Source organism: Panthera pardus, unplaced genomic scaffold (genome assembly GCF_024362965.1).
Source record: "Panthera pardus isolate Hobbes unplaced genomic scaffold, ASM2436296v1 HiC_scaffold_10, whole genome shotgun sequence".
Lineage (NCBI taxonomy): Eukaryota > Metazoa > Chordata > Mammalia > Carnivora > Felidae > Panthera > Panthera pardus.
In genome coordinates this window covers 45,099,807-45,112,531 of record NW_026526655.1, presented here as the reverse complement: position 1 = coordinate 45,112,531, position 12,725 = coordinate 45,099,807, and the positions used below count along the sequence as shown (strand labels likewise).

At 37.7% G+C, this 12,725-nt stretch overlaps 1 long non-coding RNA gene across 2 annotated transcripts; it reads right to left on the bottom strand.

Annotated features, from left to right (window-relative positions):
* Positions 1-1,364: 1,364 nt before the first annotated feature.
* On the bottom strand, positions 1,365-4,604 carry LOC128777024 (uncharacterized). Of its 2 annotated transcripts, none has more exons than XR_008422171.1 (3): positions 3,972-4,604; positions 2,579-2,761; positions 1,365-1,519 (listed from the first exon to the last, which is right to left on the bottom strand). It is a non-coding gene; the product is annotated as an uncharacterized LOC128777024 (long non-coding RNA). The 2 variants fall into 2 exon arrangements; XR_008422172.1 differs by having other exon boundaries at positions 2,579-2,729.
* Positions 4,605-12,725: the final 8,121 nt, after the last annotated feature.

Below are 12,725 nucleotides of genomic sequence, written 5' to 3'. Positions count from 1 at the left end.
TTGTAATGAAGGAAAGGCATATGAGGGGCTCTTTCCTTCTTGATTCTCTTACTTTTAACTCAACAAATAGAAATCAGATTCCAAGATACCCCCAAAAGAAGCTAAACTGCCTGAGGAAAATATGATATCTGCAAATCAGTGTAAACTAGCTGTCATATACTTTGCATGAGTAATAAACTGAAAGGAGAATAGGCTAGTGAAGAAGGAGGGGGAAAAACAAAAAGCAAAACCAGAATCTCGGGCTGAAGATAAAAACCTGATAAAATCATTTTTTCAAAGAATGCCAAGAACTCAGAGTTGAAGGTTGGTCTTGTCAACTTCTCAAGTCTCTAATTCCTCTCAAGAAAAGATGTGATGAATAGATAAGAGTAATTTATAATGAACATTTCAGTAGTTGCTTATAAAGTACTTAAAGGTGCTTCAGAGCTATTCTTTTAAGTCTTTAAAAGTTTGACCATGATATTAATTTCTGTTATAAAGAAGATGACTGACTTAGAAATGTACACATAGGTCCAGTCAATTATCACAAACCCAGAATTAGTAGAGTCCAAAACAAAAAAGCTATACTGATGTGTGTTTACTCCACTACTCACTTAGCATTTGAAGCTAAATTTAAAAGCAAAAACCTATCACCCTTTTTATCGGGCTTCATCAGTTATTAACGAAAGATTATACAGGCTTACACATAAATACATATAAGGGCTCACTTTAAAACCAACAAACAAAAAACCACTTTATAAATAGACTAAAAAGCATGATGAACCTCTCTAGCCAATTTTGCAACAGGCAGTCCCTGTTGCAAAAACATTCCAGCAGTGAAGAGTCAGTCATGTTAGGAAGCGTCCAGGGTTCTGACTGCTGAGGAGGCAGAGCTCCTTGCTGGGTCTGGGAATCCCAGCTCTGGATGGGAGCGAATTGCTATGAAGCACTTGAAATCTACAGATCCAAAAAAAAAAAAAAAAAAAAATCTCTCTCAGATATTCCAAATTAAAAGTTCTGCATTGAGTTCTAGAGACAGCAGACTCATACATGGGAGAGACTTGAACAAAGCTTGATAATGGAGTAGATCAGTATATCTTGCTCGTGATTTCAAAACCTAATCTAAAGCATTGCCTCCAAATTAAGAATTAATATTCTAATACAAACATAAATTTGTAAAATTATTGTTGTACTCTGCTACCTTAGTAAGACATTGTCTTTGTCCAAAATAAAGGTAGTCACTATTTTATAGGTGGAAACATGAAGCCAGAGAGGTAAGGAGTTTTCCTTATATCACACAGCAAATAAATGACAGTTTAAATAAAATTCAAATATCTTCAACCAATAACCAGAAAAAATAACAATAATATACCTAACAATTTTGATCACCACTTTTTAAATGTTTACTTATTTTGAGAGAGAGAGAGAAAGAGCATAAGCAGGGGAGGGGCAGAGAGAGAGAGAGAGAGAAAATCCCAAGCAGGCTCCAAGCTTATCTCATAGCCAGATGTGGAGCTTGAACTCCTGAACTGTGAGATCACTACCTGAATGGAAATCAAGAGAGAGATGCTTAACCAACTGGGGCACCCAGGTGCCCCTTGATCACCCTTTTTAATTCTTTACATGACTTTTATGTTTATTTGATTCTCCTACCTACATGTAGGTTGTAGGTACTACTATTGTTTTTACTTTACATATGAAGAAAGGAAGCACAGAGTGCCTATATAACTTCTGCAAAGTCATACACAGCTAGTAAATAGGCAGAAATGAAATGCAGTCAGCCTAACTTCACAGCCCATAATCAGAACTACTATACCTTCACACTTTATTTCTCGATCGACCTCCTCATAGTAACAGTTGATAGGCATTTTGTCTATCAGACACCATAAATGAACTCATTATAGAATAAGTCCTCCCTCTAGTCCTCCCTCAGAAGCAAAACAAAACCATCAGGGTGCTTTTTGGTGGAACAATCTGTGACCCAGGATCTGCCTAGAGAAGACAGCCCCATTACCCACAATTCCATAGCCTTTGTGGTCTAGGGCCTCAATGCTCCTGAGGCTTCCTGACTCCACCAGCCTTCGTGTTAGTTGTATTCAGGCATTCTCTCCATGTACACAGTTGTTTGTTTTACAGAAACATAATAACACATTTCAAGTATCCATCTGTTGCTTAAATCCTCTCTATGATAGTCTTGCCAAATGTTCTGGAAATTTGAAACTTCCCATGATAGCTCATCTGTCTTTGGACAACTTTAACAGAGAAATTTCTTTCTCACATGGAGATAAAATCTGTTTGTAGCTTCCTTTTATTTTTTCCAGTTAAAACCTTTAGGTCTAATCTGTTTTGTTTTTTTCTTATTTTGAGCATTTAATCAACATTACAGACTCCATCCCCAGAAAATATGGCTTATGGGCAATTTCTGGGGCATTGCCCAAGGTGTATGATGGTCTATGGGCCTTAGGCTTAGAAACCCTTCAATAACAGCCCTTCAAGTGCTTTAAAGGAAAGAGTACTCTTCCCTTCTGTACCATGTAATATGTCCAAGTACAGAGACTTGCACTCTTCTCTCCCCACTGAATTGTATCTGCTTAGACACTTGCCATTCATTTCAGTCCATGGAGACCTTTCTGAATCCCAGTTCTATGATCTAATGTATTCATTTGCCTTCCTTCAAGTTACTTTTAGGCTTCATCAGCATGCCCCAGTGTTTTCACCATAGTCAGTGACAGAGATATCAGCCAGGAAAGCTGGAGACAGAGCACCAACCAAAGGATATCACCTGAGGGAGGTGGGGAGAGGGACCACTGTATTTTTTGCAAAGATTGTATACTGGAACTTAAGTCCACAAATGCACAAGAAAGTGAGCACATTTAACAAACAGAATATAAAACAGATGCAATTAACTTTATGCCCCAAAGAGATTTGCTTTTGTTCTGATTTCTCCAAGGTTAGGATTAGTTCAGGAATTGGACAAACTCAGAGGATATGGAAACACATGAAAGCCACATGATTGAGGGTCTAGGTACTGATTGCAAAACTTTTTTTTTTTATGGTTTAGGATATAACCTTAGGAAACCCAAGTATTTGGGTTCCAAGTCTAAAGTGCCTCCAAATTCTAGCCTTCTAAATAAACAGAGTGACCATCCAGTAACTGTCTCTATGGCTTGAAGGATTCTCACGGCCAGTAACTTTACAAATGCCATGTTGGGGATTAAGTTTTTTTAAACCTAGTTTATTAATTTAATTTACTTGTTTTGAAATTTTTTTTTTTTTTATGCTTCAAGGGTAGCTTTTACTTCTAGTGTTCTAAAGTTTTGTGGACAGGTGCACAATAAGCTTTTTCATCTACTTTCTAGATTTTATAAATTAAATCATATCCCTTCTAGCACTTAGCATTTCAGAACTAAGTGCTTTAATGTAGCCAGCATCGTGGAAGAAGATTGAATATATTTGAGCCAGAGGATCCACCCTGTCATTAACTACCCAAGTGATCATGAACAATTGTACTACCCTTTCTGGGACTCTTACTCCTCATGTAGAAAAGGAGGGATCTGGGTTACTTCTCTAAGGTCTCCTCTGGTTTTCAAAATTTTGTTATTCTAATTCCATTAAATTAGAAGGGCGCACTGAAGAATCAGAACAAAGTCAAACAGCAGTACCTGGATTCTTTTCTGTGCCTTAAACTTCAAGGCTGCAAGTATGATCTTAATACACGAGGGCTATTACACAACATAATTTCATTGTATCAGTAATGCACAGTAGATCACACGATACAATCCCTCTAACTCAACAGTTCTTAAATTTGGTTGTGCATTGGAAACACCCAGGGAGTTTTAAAATCTGATGATGCCTAGATCCCACTCCTAAAACTTCTAATTTAATTGGTAAGGAGTAAGGCTACCTACACCAATAGGATTATAAAACCTTCTCCAGTTTAGAACCAGCGCTCCCACCCATAGCTCTCAATTCTCAATGCATGCCAGCGTCACCTGATAATTTTTCAAAATGTGCCAATGCCTAGGTCCACTTCCACATTCTAATTCCATTGGCTTATGACACCAGGGCGTCAACATGTTTTAAAAGGTGATTGTCACAGGAAGACAGGGCTGGGAACTACTCTAATCTCTACCACACAAGTTCTTTCTATTTGATCATGCTGGACTCCTACTCCATCCCACACTGGCCACTCATCAAATGAAAAACCTTTGATCTAATTACAAGGTACAGCTCCACCTCCATTATATCAACTTAGAGCAGCCGCAATTTCCTGCTTGTCCGCTAGACCATAACCTCTTATCTTGTCAGTTAACTACTGCTCCCTGTTCTGTGGCCATACTTGCCATTCAATGGTCTCCCAAATGTTTCTTTCAGATTGTAGTCCCATTTCTTAATTTCGATATGCTTTGTTCATCAATTCTCCCTTTACATGGAATACTTTTGCTCTCTATTCCAAACTTTCTCTGCATCCTGGATTATCCTGATCAAATTTCTCCTATGATCCCAACTAACTACTACTGAAGGGAATCTAAAAGAGATACCAAACTGAAACAAATCTGCCAATTATTGCCAGCAATCAGTCAAATGCTAGGCTTATACAGCAAGAGAATTGGAAAACACACACGCACACATGAATGATTTATAAAACTGTGGCACTTTTTTCCGTTCCACATTTGTTTCAGTTCTGGCCAGGCACCTTAACAAATAGAAGGATTAGTCTTGAGAAAGCACAAAGATGAGAACCGTAAATTATCAAAGGAATTAAGGACTTACCAAAAGAAAATGATAGCAAAGATTAGAACTTTAGTCTGGAAAGATGAAAGCATAAATCATTTTTAAATGGTGACTAAAACACTGTTATTTTCTCAAACATGAAACATAGAAGCTGAAAGAACAGTTTTAGAAAAAAATGAGAGTTACTACTGCAGAGTAATTATAAAACAAAATTCTAAGGAGCTTGTGCAGGGTAAAAATAAACAGGCTCATTGATGTCCTAGATAAATTTGATAAATAATTGAGATATAATGGGTTTTTCAGAAAGTAAAAAAATAAATACCTAAATTGGGAAAGAACTTTACAAATTTTTAAAGCATCTTCTTATGCATGGTCTTATTTAAATTTTATAAAACATTATAAGTTATAAGAAGTTAGAGCTGTTCTGAGTACATTCTGAACATTTTGAAGTCAGTATGGTACAGGCATCCATCATCTTCCACATATCTCCTTTGAGATACTATTTGAAATGCAATGCTGTGCTGTATTTACTTTAGTGACATTTATAGCCTTATGGCCATGAGGCTAATGAAGCTTGAAGCCTTAAGCCTTTCTCTTGTAAAGTTTCTTTCCAAGCCTTAAGAGGAGTGCGGGCAATCAGTTCCTTTGATCATATGTTTTTGTCAAATACCAAATGTAAATTATTGTTATTTGTTGTAATTTTCCTGTTCATTCTGAATAGTTACTTTTGTATGGACTCTGTATCGGTAATTTTATAATCTTTACCTTAAATATGGAATATGTGTCCCCTCCTGCCTCTGGCTCATTATTACTAAGTCCTAGTGTCCTGCTAACCACTGCAAGGCCTTTGGTATCCTTCCTGGTTGTCTTTTAACCCTCTTTCATCAACACTCAGCCTTTCAGCTTCAGCTGTTCCTTGCCATCTCTCCACAGCCTTCTCCTTCATTTCTGATGACCGTGTCGTTATTCCAAGGGTGACACAGTTTATCAGGTAAAATCTTCCAGCTATTCCTTTTCTCTCAAAATGTTCTTTCCCCTACAATTTTGCTCCTTTTCCTCAACCATGGAGAAGGTTCTTAACCTTGGAGAACTCTGGAACTCTCCCAGCCTCCTCTCTCATTTCAACCACCCACCCTTCTCCTGCTCCTCAGATCCCTTCCTGCCACCCATGAGCACACTCAGCACTTGCCACAGTTATGGTCTCATTTAGTAGTCTCTCTCTCATAAATTTCCATTCCTTGACCAAAGGAACAAGAAACACACACACGCACCCACCCACACACACAAAATACTGAAAACCTCTTTTATCTTGAGCCTTTTTGGCATGAGTGCCCCAAAAGGAAGAAAGGGAAGATTTGTGGCAATGGCTCCTGGACTAACCTTGCAAGCAGTGCTTTTCCCACTGGAGATGTGGCCAAAATAGACACCGGAAAATGTTAAAAAAACAAAACAAAACAAAACAAAACAAAACAAAACAAAAACAACAAGCACCACCACCGGAACATGGTTTCTCTTTTCACTACATGTGGTTTAGTGCACCTGGAGTTCTAACATCAGGCTGAGCTATGCAGAAAGCGCAATAATGTCACCCAAGGTCTACATTATACACATGCACACAACCATACAGCCTGGGTCAGAAGTGTTTGTTAATTAGTCAGGGCTGATTTCAGGAGTTCAGCCATGAATTAAAGATTCCACTGTGTCAGCTCTAAACTACCCACACAATATAGAAAAGGGCAAATGTTTATTTTACCAAGATTTCAATAATGTGGGCGTAAGCTCGGAGAACTACAATACTTAGAAATTTATCTAGAAGGCATAATTAAGTAGACTATCTCAGTCACTGAATATTTTAGTTATCAAGCCTTTTTCTCAATTAAGTAATATTAACTGGTGATTCTGGAAAATGTTTATTAAAAGTTAGCATGGTATGGTCTCTTAATTTTCCTCCCAGAAAACCTTCTAACAATTCAAATCAGATTTAAATAAAGATTTTAGTAAAGCAGCATTTAAAGGAGAGTCCTGGACAGGATCAACATTGTAGTTGAATAGAAACACACACAGTCTGCCAAGAAAAAAGAATAAACAATTTGAACTTTGCCTTAGATTTCAGTCTAGGAATTTGCAGTACTTTAATGCTACATATTTTGTTCAACCTACAAAAACCCACAATGTTTATGGAAGCCTAGGAGAGCCAACTTCCCAGTAAATATTCTTAGTATAATAAAACATTAATGCTGTGCTAACATCACAAGTTTTCATATATTCAGAAGCAAACTGTACTGATTTCCTGCATGTAAAAGATTTAGTAATTAAAATAAATAAAATTATAGCTAAACATGTAACCCTAGATATTTTTCATGCCTGCCATTTGCTAGCTCGTCGGTAATAATTTAGCACCAGGGTACTGATATATATCTCTGGGAAGAAAAAAAAAAACACAAAAAACAGTGTACAAATAATAACCGAATCCTGTGAATTCCTGACAGTTCTAAAAATTTTGACATATAATCACTTTTAGTTAAATATACATGCCCTGATGGGTACCTGAGTGGCTCAGTCGGTTAAGCATCTGACTTTAGCTCAGGTCATAATCTCACAGTTCATGAGTTTGAGTCCCGCTTCAGGTGAGCCCCACTTTTCTCTCTCCCTCTTCTTTTTCCTCTCTCTCTCTCTCTGAGCCTTGCTCACTTGTGCCCTCTCTCTCTAATATATATATTAGAGACCGAGATAGTCTACTATATATATATATATATATATATATATATATATATATATACACATATGATATATATGATATATATATATCAGAGTCTACTATATATATATATTAGAGTCTACTATATATATATATTAGAGACTGAGATAGTCTATTTTATATATATATATATATATATATATATATATATATATATATATATAAAACCCTGATACTCTCCTACCCATCAAGACAACCCTGGCCATTCACTTCCTTTCTTTTCTCTTTTCTTTTCTTTTCTTTTCTTTTCTTTTCTTTTCTTTTCTTTTCTTTTCTTTTCTTTTTTTAAATATATAATTCATTGTCACATTGGTTTCCATACAACACCCAGTGCTCATCCCAACAGGTGCCCTCCTCAATGCCCATCACCCACTTTCCCCTCTCTCCCCCCCATCAACCCTCAGTTTGTTCTCAGTATTTAAGAGTCTCTTATGGTTTGACTCCTTCCCTCTCTGTAACTTTTTTCCCCCTTCCCCTCCCCCATGGTCTTCTGTTAAGTTTCTCAGGATCCACATGAGTGAAAACATACGGTATCTGTCTTTCTCTGCCTGACTTATTTCACTTAGCATAATACTCCCACTTCCTTTCAATAGGGTAGTGGTGCACACTCACTGAAAATGCTGAGTCACAGTCATGTGAGGCATTCGTGCCATCTCCTGTTTAGGATTACCTAATGAAGAAAGCTCAATAGTGGTGAGCTAAGTAATGACCAAGAAGGAATTTAGTCCATGACTACTATTGGCTACCTTTCACTCTTTCTTGAGCTGAGTTCTGTAAGCTTATACTGCCTCAGGCATGAGGAAATAATTGGCTTCACAAAAATACAGGTCAGATTCCTTACAATATTAAACTGGGACTTACAGTATAACAAAAAATCCATGGGAGACAGCCAAGACAGCCAAGCTGAAGACAATAATCAAAATAACAATGCTTTCCTAAAAGTATTGGACTAGTTTCTTAGCATCGTCACAATAAAAATGGACTAACACTCAGCAGAGCCACTTAGGGCATATGCAGCCTGATTGTAGTCCAAACATCATGACACAGCAGAAAAAATTGGGCAGACTCACCTCCTCCCAAGCGGTAGGCACAGCAATAATCTTTCAAACCTCAGAAAGACATCCCAGCACACTGATACTCAGACTAGTAAATTTTGTTCTAAAACACTAAAAACAGTTTCCTATATACTTACAGGTCTTTTTTGCTGACTGTACTTGTTATACTTTTACTTCTGTTAGCCTCGTGTTTGGCATATAGTTGAATGCTATGCACTAATAAACAAATGATAGAAAAGTTAATAATATGGAATATAATATGGCTGAATCTAATTCTTAAAATAAGAATTCTTAAGAATGCTTGACTTGGGAGAATTGCCCAGAATGGGATCCCTCAAGGTTGATCTGGGTTTTTTTTTAATTTTTAATGTTTATTTATTATTTCTGAGAGAGAGAGAGAGAGAGAGAGAGTGTGTGTGTGTACACGTGTGCGTGCTCATAAGTGGGAGAGAAACAGAGAAGGAAGGAGACACAGAATCTGAAGCAGGCTCCAGGCTCTGCACTGTCAGCACAGGGCCAGATGCAGGGCTCAAACCCAGGAACCACAAGATCATGACCTGAGCTGAAGTCAGATGTTTAACTGACTGGGCCACCCAGGTGCCCCAATGGCCTATTTTTATGTACCAAAAGAAGTTATTGTTAATTAATGGATCCATTCATTTATTCAACAAATATTTATTGACTATCTTTTGCACACCTATTGTCCTAGGTTTCTATGATTCAGGGATCAACAGAACAGGCTTGGACACTGGTCTCATAGAATTTACATTTTAGAGGGAAAGATGTTTTTTAAAAAATTAAAAAGGAGCAAACAAATAATGGTATAGCTATGATTGTGATTAGGGTCCAAATGGGAAGAGTTTGGAGAAATGGAAAAGTGAGAGCTGATTATGCAGAGCCATTATAGGCCATGTTAGAATTTTCTGTTTTACCTTGAGAGAAATGTGGAACATTTTAAAGTGTAAAGGAGGGCTACAACATGATTACAATTTCATTTTGAAAAGAAAACTCTAGTGATTTATGAGTAGAAAGGATTGGAGGAAATGAAAAAACAAGATGATGGCAGGAGTGGGTAGGAGTAAAGATCCAGTTGGGAAGCTATTGCTGTAGTCCAGCCAAGAGATAGTGGCAGTTGAGCCTGAAGAGTGGCAGATTCAAGGTTGAGAAATGGACAGACTCAAGATTCACCTACAAGGTGGTATCAACACATGCTTACAAAAAGTACAATAGTCAAGGGTAACATCAGCATTTCTGTCATGAACAATTGGGAAGATGAGGATGAGAGACTGAGAATACTAGATAAAGAGTATGTTTGAAGGATAAGAAAATGAGTCTGGATTTTGCTATGTTTAAATCAAGATGCATGAGAGGCGACCAAGAGGGGACAGCAAATAAATGTATATATGATTTGGTAGCTGAGAAGGGAAATCGATGTTGGAGAAACCAGTCTCTGAGTTGCTGGTGTATACATAGTATTTCTTTATACATTGTGGGAGTGGATGAGCCATCATAGGAAAGGATGTAGACTCAGAAAGAAACAAGGATCCAAGACTGATTTTTGAGGAAACTCCAACTGCTAAGTAGAGGAGGAGGCACCACCAAAGGGGAAAGAGAGGGTTAGCCACGTGGGGCAGAAAGAACACTAGAGTGTGTATTACACTGTGTTGTATATTACAGAAGCCAAGGAAGGAGAGACTTTCAAGTGGAGAAAGTGATCAGTCAAGGAATGCAAGTTAGGGGAAGACTGGAGCCATATTTCAGATTTTACAATATGGCCACCATTGAAATCTAAGCCAGAACAGCTGGAGTGGCACGGTAGGTTGAAGAGAACTTAACTGTGAAAGGCAAATAAGGCATTAGGAAAATGTGCATAGATAACTCTTCCCAGAAGACTGATCATGGGCAGAATTTTGAGCCTGCATTTCCCTATTTGTGAAATGATGATGTGAATATAATCACACTCAGAAAATATCTTGAGAAATACAAGGGTAAAGCCCCGTTTTTGGGATCATTCCATTCAGTTTTGTTCAAATAATATTTCTTGAGCACATGATAGAAGCTGGGACAAAGAACAAAGATGAATAGAACAAGGCGCATTCTTGCCAACAGCTAATGATTTAATGGAGAAGACAGACAAAGCATATACATTTAAGAAAGTGCAGTACATTTGAAGATGAAAATATGCACAATGTGCTATGGCAGAAAGGAAGAGGACCATTTACCCCAACTGGGAAATTTGAACTAAGCTGTGAAGGAACAAATAGGAACTAGCTGGGTGGTAAAAGGAAGTATAGAGATACCACAGAAGGAACTTATGAACGTAAACAAAGGCCCAGATTGCTGGGAAACATTAAAACCCTGTACACACCTGCCCATGGAGAAACGACAAACACTTCAGCTACTAGAATACAAAATTGGAGCGGGAGAGTTAAGTTTGGAGAGGAAGACACATCATGTTCATGAAGAACTTGGGGGCTGTTTTAAGGTTTTACCATATATTCCAGTAACTATCTTGGTTCAAATCTAAGATCAATCACCTGTTAGTTCTGTGACTTTGGATAAGTTACATAAACTTCTGGAGCCTCAATTTCCTCAGTGAAAGTATATATTTTTAATTTCCTTCATGAAAGCTTAAATAATTTCTGCATCCTAACATGAAAATTTCATGAACTCTCAATTAGGGTTAAAAATTATTTTCAGAAAAAATTATTAACAGAGGATGAAGTAGCCTTAAACCATCTAATTCAATCTACTCATTCTACATATAAAGAAACTGAGTCCCAAGGAGATTGAGAACTTATTAAAGTTCATGCCTTGAAGAAGCAGCAGAGCCTAGAGCCAATCTAAGTTCTGTTTTCTGATACTATGACACTATTGAACATTCTTCTCTTCCAGGATTTAAAAATTGAAGCAACCAAAGAGTAAAAGAGCAGGCACAGGTCATCAAATGCCAAAGTGTCAGTAGAGATGCCATACTCTGGTGGCCACAAAACTGAAGGCTGAGAATGAAGACAGGGACAAGGGGTAGGATGAGGCAGTCACATCTCCAGCCATTTCTTCCTTCCTGGCAAATCACCATGAGCTTACAGCTTGATACGTATGTTGTAAGAGGCATGGGTTTTGACAGCAGCCAGGCCAGGTTCTTAGCCCTTGGTTGTGTTTCTGTCTAGTTGTGTTTCTGTATCTGTGCTGTTTTCTGTATCTGTACAATCTGATAATAATGCCTTTTTTATGAAGCTTGATAAGTTAGGATATATGGACATGCTTAACATATTTTCTGACACAAAGGAGACAACTAAATATTTGTTTTCTTTATTCCTTCAAACAAAAATACAGGACAGACCACCAGAGGCACAATTCGAGTATATTTAATGACATATACCCAGATAACTTATTTTCAAGACACCCCACAGAATCGAGGGGGCACAATAGACAATTTTATAGACAATTGTATATCTTCTGAATTTCAGACTGACCTGCTAAGTCCTAGACAGCTAATGACAAACTAGTCAACAGCTCAGAGACCAAAGATCAGAGTCTGAATTGGACTTGGTGGAGACTTTAGCTAACAAGAAAAGAACATGTGATGGTTAGTGGGATAGGTGTGGTGTCTGTCATAGAAAGAAATGCAACTGAAGGTAAGAAAATTAAAATGGGAAAGTAGGGGAAGAAGCTGTTAGCTACCACGTCATTGTCTAAGACACAAAACATGCTCTGGCTGTGCAGTCATAAAATGCTTTCTCTGTAATTATTAACAGCTGTCGCCTGGAAATTATTTTTGAGTTCATTCCAATGTGAATAGTAAGACAGGAAGAGTAAGCACTTTTCTTTAACTGCATGGACTTTAAGGAAGAAAGTATAAAGATTTGTGTGAAGTGGCCATGGAACTGGTTCTGTAATCTTCACATGACTCAGTACACTCCAACTATCTGATGAAAAAAAGCAGGGATCCTGATAGAACAAGCCAGGAGCAGGGTGCACATGAGGATTTTGAACCATGTTTCGTTGCCTCTTCTTTCCTTCCCTGTAATTTGCTAACTTCTCTTCTTCAGCATTTGGCAACTTACTTACTTCCTGTTGAAATAGCAAGGCAAAAACAAAGGCTAAACTAGGCTCTCTACATCCTTTTAATCTTGAGCCTCACAAATATTTTAATTTGCCAAAAGCATACCACATACCATCTCTCTTCACCTTTTGGA